This window comes from Pinus tabuliformis, chromosome 3_2 (assembly GCF_031772625.1).
Source record: "Pinus tabuliformis cultivar Carrire ecotype Pingquan chromosome 3_2, CPIR1, whole genome shotgun sequence".
NCBI lineage: Eukaryota > Viridiplantae > Streptophyta > Pinopsida > Pinales > Pinaceae > Pinus > Pinus tabuliformis.
Genome location: NC_142302.1, coordinates 652,519,051 through 652,533,053, shown reverse-complemented (window position 1 = coordinate 652,533,053; position 14,003 = coordinate 652,519,051). Strand labels below are relative to the sequence as shown.

Here is a 14,003-nt window from a genome sequence, read left to right as displayed (position 1 = left end):
AGCTCCGTAAATTATTTGACATCTCAGAAGGCTGAATCCCAGTAATGATGATACATGAGAAAGGGGCCTTGCATCTACAACTATATATCCATGGAAGAACAAGTAGATGATGTATGCGACCAGCTAAGGATGGTGATGATGTCTCCTTGATTGAGAGGGAGAAATAAATATCCTCCATTTTTTGAGGAGTAAGGATCTCCTCCCTAGTTGAAAGAGAGTGATGATGGACACCATATTCTTCATATGTGTCATGCACTAGGCCATGATTAATTGCCACATGTCTAGTTTATGGCATTGGGAGGGAGAATGGAATATTGGATAAGCATCTAGTAATCATTACTCCTGGAGGATTGGGAATCCAGGATAGGAAGCAGTCCCATGGAATAAAACTCTTTGAGGATCTGATAACGTATCCAAGGTAAGATTGGTCGATGAGGAACAATATTTTTTAAGGATTGGGAATCGAAGATAAAAATAGTTTCGGAAGGAAATACCTTGTGAACATTCGAATGGGGCATGTCTTTTGAGAGGCTATGATGGTGTCCATGTGTATGCCTCCCAACATTGTGCTCCCAACATGGCTTATCAATATAACTCTTCTTATGATAATATTTCAATTTGAGAAGTATCCTTGTACCGATTATGTAATAATGAATACCTCCCTAGTTAAGAGGGAGTGTTGGAAAATGTAACTAGGTTTGGTATTCATAATGATCCATGTACTTATGTCATTGTATATTTTATGTACAAGCAAAGAGAAGAAAAAAAATTACTATTATTAATTTTTAGTAGTTAAGAATGTTCATCATGCTTATAGGATTTGTTGAATCAAAATCCTCATTGGACTTCCTGTAAAGAAAAAGAGAAAATATGTAATGTTGGGTCAAAAATGCCTCTATATGTCAAGTCGGCCCTACCCAAAAAGGAATGCCTATTCAAACCCCTTTGGACAATATAAATATAGGGTGATATGAGCTCATTTGGACACACAATTTTCTTGATTCGTTCTGAAATTTCGTAGAAGGAGGGTTCAAGTCTGAAATTGAAGAAGGGTTTTTGGAAGTTCTGCCTTATCATATCTCTTGTTTAATATTTGTTGTTGGTCTCTTGCTATTCATGATTTTTTTGTGTAGGAGTGTTTGACTTGGAATCTAGAAGGTTGAAGTCTTGGATATCTTACTTTGATCTAATTCTATAAGAAAATATTTTTTCTCGATTTTCCCCTTGGAGGGGTTTTGGCCTGGCTTGGCGCCTATATCTTGTGTTCATTATTTTTCTTGTGATCTTCATGTTTATGTTTTGGTAATTGTTTGATGGAATAACATAATAAATATCAATAAAAGGCCAACACACTTCATAAAATAATATCAAGGAAAGAGAAATCTAATATAAATTGTAAGCCTCTTGATTTCTCAACAAGATGGGTGGTTGGGAGATGTTAGAAGAAAACATCTCTCTTATAGAAAAACTCATAAATCCATTAATTTGTCTTAGAGCGATCGATCTCTTTCCCATGCATGGCCTAGAGGGTCTTCAATTAATATGCATTAATTGTATTCTCACATGTTTCCTATTTCCTCATTATATATTTACCTTCCCATAAATCTTTCTTTTCCTTATGTCTGCTTCCATAGTTTTTTTCCATTTTTTCCAACAGGTGTTAGTCTTTTGCAAGATATTCAATCATCCAACTATTCTTCCTCCATATGATTCTCGAATCCCCATACTTTTGTTATTCTTCGTGCATCTTTAAATTCCACTATTTTCTATCTCAACAAGTTTAGTGATTGGAAGCTTAAACAACAAAGTAATATATTGATCTTAAAAACTACATCATAGACCTAGAAACAAACCAAAAAAGTATATTGCAAACATGGGAAAAAAATAATTATATCTATCACAATGCCAAACGGTTAATTGTTGCCTATATCTTAAACTATAAAAAAGATTAGTAAAAAGGCATAAATGTGCAAAGGGGAAATCCAATGTTTCACCTATTTTTATCTTGGACCTAAAATTCAACCTAACAACTTATATATTGATCTTCACGACTACAACATAAATCTACAAACAAACCATAAATGTGGACAGAAGAAGTTTTATCCAATACAATGCCAAAGAGTTAATTGTATCCCATACCTAATTTCCAACATATCTATATCATAAAACGAAAAGTTTGAACTCTATAAACTAATGATGAAAATTAAGAGTAAAACACTGGCATAATAAAACAAATGTGAAAGGATTAAAAAAAATTGAAGCAACAGATAGAAGTACATTTTAAGGTGTCAAAGATTTGTTCATGGGAATGCAGTGACAATGGCACGATTAGGTAAAGGGGTGTACCATATTTTATACATATATACATACATAACACAAAAACATTAAAATCATATTATTCACCACGTCTCATCAAGTATCAATATCAACATTGATAGTAATATAATATTAAATGGAAAGAGTCAGCATTGAGTAATAGGGAGTATTATCCTAATACGAGAATTTACGTTTTCAATTTTTACAATACTACAAATTAATTGAGAATCCGATTCAAAAGATGTTATACCTAGACATTTAAAACAAGGCTAGATTTCTCATCAAAACCATGATAGAATGTCATGAAAGATGGAATACTTATTGTCCACGTCCTATACATACTTCATTAAGATGCTCTCTTGGTTTTGGAACATTTATGAGGGCTTCAAATCATAGGCAACAAGAGAAGCCAAACTAGTTGAATCTCCTAATCGACATGCCATATTCATTGGTTGCATTTACTCAAAGGACCTTTTTGTACCATATCTCTTTTCCAGAATAACCTTAAGGGTATTATAAACACAAAACAAGTTTCTCTACCTTCCTTGATCCCAATTAGGTGCTCTAATTCCTCTCAGGGGAAAAAGAATCGCCACATATGGGGGCGGCCATATAAAAAATTGTAGTAGCTCTAGGATATGTTTGTATGAAGCTTTCACTAGTTTATTGAATTCTACCAAACATCTCTATCATATAAAGTGTCTATTGTGCCAAATTTTCTCACTTGTAAGTGAATAGGCTAAAGAAACTCCTAGTATGATACATGCTCTTCCTATTATGTACCTAAGCACCAACAAGGTAAAATTTGCCCATCATGAAAATAGTTATAGGCTTCAAATTATATCATATGAGTCAAATCATACCATATGAGTCAAATCATGCATAAACATACTTGCTAAAGCCATTATGTATTAATAGTTGAGTACATATCAAATTTGATTAGGCATAATAATGCCTAGACAATGGATAGGACTAAACGGTCCCTGGAAAATGTTCATTTTTTCAATTTAGCGGCCTTAGTATACTTCAACTAAGAGCATAATGCTTTGTGTAGAGTCAAAATGAACATTTAGCTTTAACACATTGTACCAAGCCACTGACAGAGGGCCCACAAATGGAGACATTGTCTATAATTAATTGTGCAAGTTGTTGCTTGATCTAGAAACTATTAAGTGAAGAGAGCTTCATTCTAGTTCTCAAAGTAGTTTTTCCACCATGATAACCCACTAAGGGTATATGGATGTTGAATTATTAACATTAATATCTAGGTGTGCATCATCGATGTCATCACTTCTATTGTTCGATATTGTTCAATAAGAAAGGCATTGACCTTTTTGGCCAACAAGTCGTGACAACATTCATTATCAAAATGGCAATATTTCCTATTGATATAATCAATGTTTCTTCTTCCCTTCGCCAGTCAAACTAGGTGTTTCTTGATTATGAGCAAAAACGAGCAACTTAGCATCTTGGAATATATTTAGGAGGGAAGATCCAAGAAGGAAATTGGTAAGAGTTTTAGCTTTGTGTCGATGTGAGAAAGAAAACCTAAAGTATACTTTATGCAAAAGGGTTAGCTTTTGATGTTTAGTTGTAAAAGGTGGATACATTCTCCATTGGATGGGGCATATTTCCACATCCTACAATCCCAGCCCTACCATCCAAATTGGTATTCTATGATAACAACATCTAAGAGATAACTCATAGTCCTTATGAGAGGAGAAAATTGACATAGAATAACTCATAGTGCTCATCAGAGGAGAAAATTGTCATAGCGTGAGGGCACTTTGATTATTTTAATTTGGTACAATTATTTAATCCCTAAAATAGGATATGAAAATGTCATCATGATGACGTGATCTTACAATCTTTCTCATTAAAGACATCATCGTTTGTAGGAACTGAGGTGACAGAAATAACCTAATTGGATATTAGAAGAATGGATTTTGAAATGAGAGTACATGGAATAATTACAACAACATGATGCTGAGTTATAGAATGTCCTCCTAATAAGATTAAGCTAATCATTTGTAGCAGAAACACCTATGCAAAAGATATGACCTTCATATCCTTAGTTGGAGGTGCACCATGGAGAAGATGCTAACTAGGGCATGGTATGAAGTAAGTTGAGGATTGGAGTTGGACTCGATGCTCAGGAAGACATCTCCATGCAAAAGTGTGAGTACTATAAAGCAAGTAGATGAATGCCAACAAGGATGAACATTAGAACATATTAAAAATTTTGAGCTTGTGGATATATATATGGTTATTAACTTATCTTCTAGCAAATGCAAAATAAGGGAAAGAAGAGATGACATTGTAGACCTTATTTTCCTTGCAGAGCTTGTAGAAGTTATAATACCCACAATTTTATGTCTTTATGTGAAATTGGTAGGGCTCAGAAAAAATCACATCTCAACAATAGAAGGGTGTATCATCACAATCAATTGTATCAATGAATGGTCTAATGGAAAATTTGATAAACCACTACAAACATAAAGTAAATATTGCTTCATGGATGCATCCAAAATGATATGGTTGGGGATGAGTGGTAGAAATTTGAATTTTTTCAATCAATTGTTGAGAAAGCAAGTTCTTTTTGTTTCCATTGTCTATGATTAATTGTGCAAGTTGTTGCTTGATCTAGAAACTTAGATGAAGTGAAGAGAGCTTCATTCTTATTCTCACAGTGGTTTTCTTCCATGAGAACCCACTAAGGGCAGGTGGAGGTTGAATTATTAACATTAATATCTAGGTGTGCATCATCAATGTCAACACTTATGTTGTTCGACGTTTTTCAATAAGAAAGACATTAACCATTTTTTCCTACAAGTCGCAACATTCATTATCAAAATGACAATACCTCCAATGATAGAATCGATGTTTCTTCGCCCCTTCACAACCAAAGTGTTTCTTGATTGTGAGCAATAGCGAGCAGCTTAGCGTCTTGGAAGATATTTAGGAGGGATGTTCCAAGAAGGAAATTGGGAAGAGTTTGAGCTTTGCATTGTTGTGAGAAAGCAAACCTAAAGTATACTTTATGCAAAAGGGTTTGCTTTTGTTGTTTAGTTGTAAAAGGTGGCTACATCCTCCATTGGGTGGGGTATCCTTCCACATCTTGCAATCCCAACCCTCCCTTCAGAATTGGCAATCTGTGATAGCAGCGTCTAAGAGGCAACACATAGTGCTGCTTATTAGAGGAGAAAAATGACATAGGATAACTCATAGTGCTTATCAAAGGAAAAAACTAAGGCAAGGGTGAGAGTGCTCTCTAATTATTTTAATTAAGTTCATTATTTAATTCCTAAATTAAGTTCATTAGTTAATTCCTAAATTAAGACATGAAAATATCATTGTGATGACATGAAAAAGGGTTTTGAGCTTTCTTCTATATCTGCATGCTTCTATTTTTAATTTGATTGCATGAATTGTGCTTTTATTACTTTTTTTTTTTTTGCTTCAATTACAGTGATTATGCTTTTATTACTATTTCTTACATGGATTATGTTTTTATTACTATTTCTGTTGGGATGACAGGGATTATGTTTTTTACTATTTCTGTCGGGATGATTGTTTGCAGAGTGCGAGAGATGGGTGTGCTTATATTGCTGAGCTGAGAGGGATTGTGCTTTTGTTGTGAAAAAAGCTGGAGAATAATCCGAGCCGTCCGTTGCAGAGTGCGCGAGATAAAGGGTGCTGCTTATCAAACGGGTTATCTCAACGGTTCAAGTTCTTGATTGCTTTAATTCGATTTAATTTTTGGATTCATATTGGCATTGGATTGGCATTGTTGTGCTGCTCCTCCTCCTCTCAGAGTTTCTGCATTGTGTGGTCTAGTCTCGTGCGTCTGTATGTTTGGAGCTCCATGTGTTGTGTGTGTATGAATGTGGTCTGGTCTCTGTTGTTAGGTGTGTCTGTCTGTGTGGTGTGGTTGTATTCTCTGAGAGCTGGAGGCAGAGGCGTGCTTGTGTTTTCATAGAGGCAGAGGCAGAGGCAGAGGCGTGCTATCAATTACTGAATCAAGACAACTTTGCCCAGGGATGACAGTTAAATGAGGCATCCGAACTCTGCCCAGGGATCACAATTAACTGAGGCATCCGATCACAGTTAAATGAAGCATTCTGGTATAGATCACTCTGATTATGGGTTGTGGGCTGCAAATAAAATTAGGTGAACGAGAGAGGAATCGATTTGATTTTAGAAATTTAATTCCGGTAACTTGATGTTCAGAGTTGTATGGTTTTTTAAATTAGATTTTCCGCATTCTTGGTGAGGCGGCAGTATAGATCCTTAATTGCACAGAAATGGAGAGAAACAGGGCCTGCCAATATGGATCTGGGCGGCGGCCATCGTCAAATACTGGCCACTGGGAGCATTATTCTGGAGGAGAAATTCCTCAGAGCCTGCGGTTTCTTGGTGATCCTCTGCATCCATGGTGAGCGGTTTCTTGATTTTTTAATTTAGATCCTCTGAATCCATGTTTTTCGGTTTTTTAAATTAAATCTTGTGCATCCATGCTGAGGCGGTTTCATATTCATATTCCACAGGAATCCTATGCTGATCCCAGATTGCAGTCAGTGTGCATCGATGTGAGGCGGTTTCTTGGTTTCTTAAATTAAGTCCTCTGAATCCATGTTTCTTGGTTTTTTTAATTAAATCCTTTGAATCCATGCTGAGGCGGTTTCCTTTGGTTTTTTAAATCCTTTGAATCCATGCTGAGGCGGTTTCCTTTGGTTTTTTAAATTAGATCATCTGCATCCATGCTGAGGCGGCAACATAAATCCCTCGTTGCACAGAATCGTTTTTGAGGAGAATCTAAGGGCAAAGAAAAAGGGATTGAGCAATGCCCCTTGCAAATATCATGTCTATGTGGATTCATCTCTCAGAGGTAAGCCTGTAAGCATTTTCTTGACGGACTATGTTAATTTTGTTGGGTGTCATTGTCGATTGCACCAAGGAGAATAGGGGATTTTATCAGAAATGCATACATATATGTGTGATAAAGAGAATGTTCAGATTTCACTGTACTTTCTTGTAAGATAATTCATTCATTTATGATGAATTTATAGTCATGGCTGTGATGATGTCATGATTCTGATAATAAATTTATGTATTGCTGTGAATAAAACGTTGATTCTCCTACTCCAACCTTCCAAAATCTAAAATGGTCAAACTCCATTTGACCATATATCTTCTAATTTGAAAAATATTTGGGAACTTGGGTTCTGTCTCAGAACATCCTTGAAACTCATCTCCTTGCCCTTGCATACTATAGCTAAGGATATATCATAAACCTGGGCCGAGGTTTCTCATAATCGGCATAACCATAATTTATTTGGTGTTAGATGTGAGCAGCACCAAATAGAGATGAAAAATCCTAAGATGGCCTTTATTGGTGTCGGTCCAAGAGTGTTTTCTATTTGTCCAAATTTGCAGTTATTGATTTTTTGGGCTTCGGTCCAAGAGTGTTTTCTATTTGTCCAAATTTGCAGTTATTGATTTTTTGGGCTTGGGTGGTTGGATTTGCTTAACAGTTATTTGCAATTATTGATTTCTTGGACTTGGGTGCTTGGATTTGTTCACAATTATTTGCAATTGACCTGAACAATCCTCCTAAAATGACTTGAATCAATTTTTGAAACCTCAAAGTCAAAACCATAATCATTCCTCCCATAATCCAAAAGCTTCCTTCTGGCTTTTTATAATAAAGCTAACAAAATTTGCTAAATTATTCATTATATCCGGAGAACTTGAATTACAGTGGTTTTGGGAACTTGAAATACAACATAAATGCTAAATTAATTATTCATTATATTTGGAGAAGTTTGATTAAACTGGTTTTGGCACCACCAGTGTTTTCTATTTTTCCAGATTCGCAGTTTTATTGATTTCTTGGGTTTGGGTGCTTGGATTTGCTAACAGCTATTTATAGAGATTCTAGTCTAGACCACGGAACTCCAACTCTACTCCAAAGTTTCTAGGGAACTTTGCCTTTTGGTAGGGGTTGCATTTGTAAGAAATTTACTCATCTTTGTTAGTTTACATGCCTTAGAATAGTCTGCCAACAGAAACTTTGCCTATTATTTTGGATGCATATACAGTGACAGTGAATAATATGTTGGACTAGTTGTTTTGTATTTCGTCTCCTAGTGCTTGTTTTCAAAAAAGGTTTTGAGTTGTGATCGATCACTCTCATTCATTCTTCGGTGTGTGTTTGTCATTATTGTTATATTCATATAAAATTCAATTGTTCCCACTCAGTGTTTGGTGGATATCTTGCCATTATAAAAAATAAAAACAAAAAATTGGTGGATACATTTGGAATTTCGTAAGAATTTGTACACCATTATATGCCAAATTGATGGTTTTTGTGTTGCCAAATAGACTATATATATTATATGCCAAATTCATGGTTGTTCTGTTCTCCCACTGCAGCGTCCGTTCTCCCAATGCAGCAGCGTCCCTTCTCCCAGATCATTCCTCACAGTGCAGCAGCGTCCCTTCTCCCAATAACATTGAATCTAAGCGCATGGAAAAAAGGAAACCATTTAATTTCTTCCGTCAAAGGTAAGCAATTTTTTTAAATACATATTTAATGAAAAAAAGAATGTTCAGATTCATTTAATTTCTTGTATGATCCTTCAATATATGTATGTTGTATTAAATACATTTCCTCTTACTTCTATATTTTTACTTTTATTTACTCTCAGCTTTCAAAACCGTCAAACTCCATGTTGTGTTTTTTACTTTTATTTACTCTCAGCTTTCAAAACGTCAAACTCCATGTTGTGCTGGGAATGTTTGATTGATTATGTATTTTAATTAATTGGATGAATATGCCCAATGAGTTGTAGGCTATCTGCGAGTATGATGGCTTGTATTGCATAGATATATCACCGTTGTTGCAGAAAAAGATACACCATAGTGCAAATGGTGCAAAGGTTAATTCAAACCTTTATATCAACTTTCAATTTATTCATTGCCTTTAATTTCATCATATCTCTATGTTCTAACCTTTGCATTCACTTAGCAAGTTATCAAATTAGGGGTTAGTCCCTTTGCTTAAAATATTAAATTTAATTCAAAAAAAAATTCTACTTTATAGATAACCAATAGATGACCACTAAATTTTAATAATTGTTGTGTTTTTTGCAGATGATTTAAGAGCCTGAAAAAAATACAAGCATGATAGGATAGATGAACTATCTACATGTCATGACAGAAGATATGAATTCATTATGTTATTATGACCCAAATTAAACTAGTAGTGATTTATTTTTCATCTTTATTTTGTAATTACTCTAAGAACATTATCATTATAATAAAAGTATTATTTTGTTTGAAAGGGCTAAAAGCCCTTTCTCGTTGCTCTTGAGGATGGACCATGGCCGTCCTCAAGGGTTTGTGTCCTTCTCTCCGCCTTACTTTTTCATTTACTTATTTTAGAACTAGATACTTTTAGTTTAATAGATTGCAAACTAAAATCTTTTAATGCATAGATTGATTGACGTGTTTTTTTGTTACTTGAATTTACATGTAGAATTTTGTGGAATGATTGTTTTTTGAGTTTCATTTATACGATTGCGTTTACAATGAATTTCTAATGTCCAAAATTTGATATGCAATGTTTGTATCTTTGTGTGTTTACAATGTGTGGGATGGCCAAGACTTGATATCTAATATTTGTATCTTTGTGTGTTTAGAATGCTTTTTGTGATGTTCATTATTTGATGTGTATATTTTTGTGTGTGATGACCCAAATTTGATATGCAATGTTTGTATCTATGCGTGCGTACAATGTGTGGGATGACCAAGACATGATATCTAATGTTTGTATCTTTGTGTGTTTACAATGCTTTTTGTGATGTTCATTATTTGATGTGTATATTTTTGTGTGATAACCAAAATTTGATATTCAATGTTTGTATCTTTGTGTGCTTACAATGTGTGGGATGGCCAAGACATGATATCTAATGTTTGTATCTTTGTGTGTTTACAATGCTTTTAGTAATGTTCATTATTTGATGTGTATATTTTTGTGTGGGATGACCAAAATTTGATATGCAATGTTTGTATCTTTGTGTGTTTACAATGCTTTTAGTGATGTTCATTATTTTATGTGTATATTTTTGTGTGTGATGACCAAAATTTGATATGCAATGTTTGTATCTTTGTGTGTTTACAATGTGTGAGATGGCCAAGGCATGATATCTAATGTTTGTATCTTTGTGTGTTTACAATGCTTTTTGTGATGTTCATTATTTGATGTGTATATTTTTGTGTGTGATGACCAAAATTTGATATGCAATGTTTGTATCTTTGTGTGTTTACAATGTTTTTTGTGATGTTCATTATTTGATGTGTATATTTTTGTGTGTGATGACCAAAATTTGATATGCAATGTTTGTATCTTTGTGTGCTTACAATGTGTGGGATGGCCAAGACATGATATCTAATGTTTGTACCTTTGTGTGTTTACAATGCGTTTTGTGATGTTCATTATTTGATGTGTATATTTTTGTGTGTGATGAACAAAGTTTGATATGCAATGTTTGTATCTTTGTGTGCTTACAATGTGTGGGATGGCCAAGACATGATATCTAATGTTTGTATCTTTGTGTGTTTACAATGTGTGGGATGGCCAAGGCTTGATATCTAATGTTTGTATCTTTGTGTGTTTACAATGCTTTTTGTGATATTCATTATTTGATGTGTATTTGTGATTGTGTATGACAATGGTTGTTGTTTGGGATTCATTTGCATAGTTATGCATTTACAATGAATGTGGATGACATGTTTGATATGTACTTTGAAATGTGTGTGGATTTTCTTTAGCATATGGCTTGATTTAGTATCTACATTAATTTTGTATGTTTGGATATTTACAATCTTGTGTGTATGATGATCAAAATTTGATATGCAATGTTTGTAGTATTTATAATTTTGTGTGTGTAATAAGAAATTTGATGGGATGTTTGTATGCTTGTGTATTTGCAATGCTTTTGATGTTTGAATGTTTGTGTATTTGTAATGCTTGTGTGTTTGTATTGTTTTTGTACTTACAATCTTGTTTGTAATGATTAAAACTTGAATTGTACTCTTGATTATTTGCAATGCTTTTGATGTTTGAATAATTGCGTGTTTGTAATGTTTGTTATGTTTGCGTATTTATTGTGTGTTTGTATTTCTTTTGTTCTTATAATCTTGTTTGCAATGATTAAAATTTGAATTGTACTCTTGATTCTATGTTTGTACTCTTCATTGTATGTGTGTTGTGTACTCTTGATTGTAGGCATTTTTTATTATGTGTTTGTATTCTTGATTGTATGTTTTTTCTTATTGTGTTTGTTTGTGTATTTACAATCTTGTGTGTAATAAAATCTAAAGGAATGTTTATATGTTTGTGTATTTACAATGTTTTTGAATGTAATGATGAAAATCTGATATGATGTTTGAGTACTTGTGTATCTATATGTTTTTTAATGGAATGATGAAAATTTGATGTGATGCTTGCATATCTATAATATTTTTTAATGTAATGATGGTTGTTGATTGTAAATTGGTATATGCTTGGAATGTGTGAGAATGAGAAAAATTTGATATGGCATCTTTTTGTATTTGCAATAATATTTTTGTAATGATTAAAATTTGATGTCTATTTTCAATTTAAATTTATTGCACAAGAAATTAAATGGGGGGATTGGGAGAGTGTTGAGTGAAATAGTAATATTATATAAACTATAAGTGAGGGGGTAGCTCAAATGAACTTTAATGTATTGCATAGGGAAATCACATAGGAGGTGGGGTTGGGGGAGTGATGAGTGAAATAGTAGTATAACCATAAATTAGGAGTGAGGGGGAGGGGCCAAATGAACTTCCACCTTCACGTGGTTGGCCTAGTTAGTAGAGAATTTATATCACAAAATTCTCGAAGCCAAGTGAAGTTCCTTTTAAATATAAAGAAACTATTATTTATATACTTTTATTTATTAAATTTTAAATAATAATAAATCACCAATTTTAAATAATCAATATAATTTTCCCTTATATCTATAATTAACTTCGTCATTTATTTAAAAATAACTAAATTATTTATATTATCTTAGCATATCAATATATAAAATAATTTTTAAAAGTATATTAAAATTAATCAAATTATAATATAATAAATATTACAAATATATTTAATCTTTCCCCACACACACAAACATATATATATGCATTTAATTAATTATTATTTAATAAAATTATAAAAAATTAAAATACATATATCTGATAATTATTATTATGATTTTCAAGCCAGATAAAATATTTTTATAAATATTTATTTAATTATTATTATTATAAGTATTATTTTTTTTCTCGGCAAAGACTAATATCTATTAACTTAAAATAAAAATATTTTTACAAGTAATCGAGGCCTCTGTACACAGCAAGTTCGCCTCAGAATGGAAGGATTCTGAGCACAGGTGCTACAAAAAACTTCATAACAGAAAAACATGTCAGATAAGGACCAGTAGATAAGAAAGATTGTGCATGAGAGCATAGAAGCGAGTAGCCATTGCAAGTCCGTCTGTAAAACATTGCCTCTGCCCTGGAACTGAGCGAAAACTTCAAGCTGACGGAATTGAGCCATGTGTGTTATCAATGAAACTTGGAAACAGTCATCTGCTTGACAGACAAAAAGCAAAATGAACCAGAACATTGCCGCGTGGCCTTAGTCTTCCTTGCCCCCGCCAGAAGTCTTCTCTTCTGCTGGACGGTCACTAGCCAAACACAGAACTTCATTGCCGACCTTATCGTCCTCAGGGATCGAAATTGGGCGATTAGAGTCATTCAGAGCTTCATCCCCCTCATGAGGGTAAATATCTACATGGGGCAGAGTAATTCTTGGCTGTCAATATGGCCTGGCTGATCCACCAGAGCTTTCTCCGGGCTACCCATGGTCAACTGTTGCTCGCTGCTCTGAGAGGGTTTCGGAGCGATACATGCCAGAGGATGAATCTGGTTTTCTTCTTCGGAGAGAATTAAGGTGATATGGGCAGAGATCAGAGGTCTATTGAGGTTGCTCTATAATTTAAAATGGGTGGTCTGAAAAGCACTGTTTGGGATAGGCCTACGTACAGAGCTAGAGGGTTGCACATTCGCCTGAGAAGGAGGGGGATTAGCAGGTGAGTGATTAGGGTTATCAGAGCTACTGGCAGAAGGCCGAGAGCCATCACCGAGATTTCCTTTGGGTCTCTTCCTGCCCCCTTGTCGGACCATATTGAAGAGCAAAGGAAGGGCTACGGAAACAACAGAAACAACAGAGAGAGCAATTGAAAAACAAAATGTGTGAGCCAGAGAAGGATGAGTGAGCTGCTTACCCCTGAGACGTGCCTGAAACCTGCGAGGCGCGCCTCTGAGAAAGAGGACCCTCTTACTTCCTGGAGTTTTCGCGGACTAGAACTTAGAGCCAGAATAATTGAAACACACCATGAGACGGAAGAGCCGGGTGGTAATGAATATAACCATCCTTGCCATGCTTCGAACCAAGTAAACCATAAATGCGCAGACACCACCGTTTCCGTCGAACTGTTGATCATCCATTTTACTTAAGGTGAAGGTCTAGGGAGCCCTGCTGCTCTGCAGCATGCAGTACGCGGTATTAACAGTTGGCATCAGAGCCATTTATGACAGCAATAACA

At 34.4% G+C, this 14,003-nt stretch overlaps 2 long non-coding RNA genes across 2 annotated transcripts; both read left to right on the top strand.

Annotated features, from left to right (window-relative positions):
- The first annotated feature begins 6,034 nt into the window (after window positions 1–6,034).
- On the top strand, window positions 6,035–6,673 carry LOC149182348 (uncharacterized). The gene is made up of 2 exons (XR_016257605.1): window positions 6,035–6,440; window positions 6,570–6,673. It is a non-coding gene; the product is annotated as an uncharacterized LOC149182348 (long non-coding RNA).
- Window positions 6,674–7,067: 394 nt separating this feature from the next.
- Window positions 7,068–9,603, top strand: LOC149182347 (uncharacterized). The gene is made up of 4 exons (XR_016257604.1): window positions 7,068–7,204; window positions 8,752–8,883; window positions 9,171–9,257; window positions 9,472–9,603. It is a non-coding gene; the product is annotated as an uncharacterized LOC149182347 (long non-coding RNA).
- The last annotated feature ends 4,400 nt before the right edge of the window (window positions 9,604–14,003 follow it).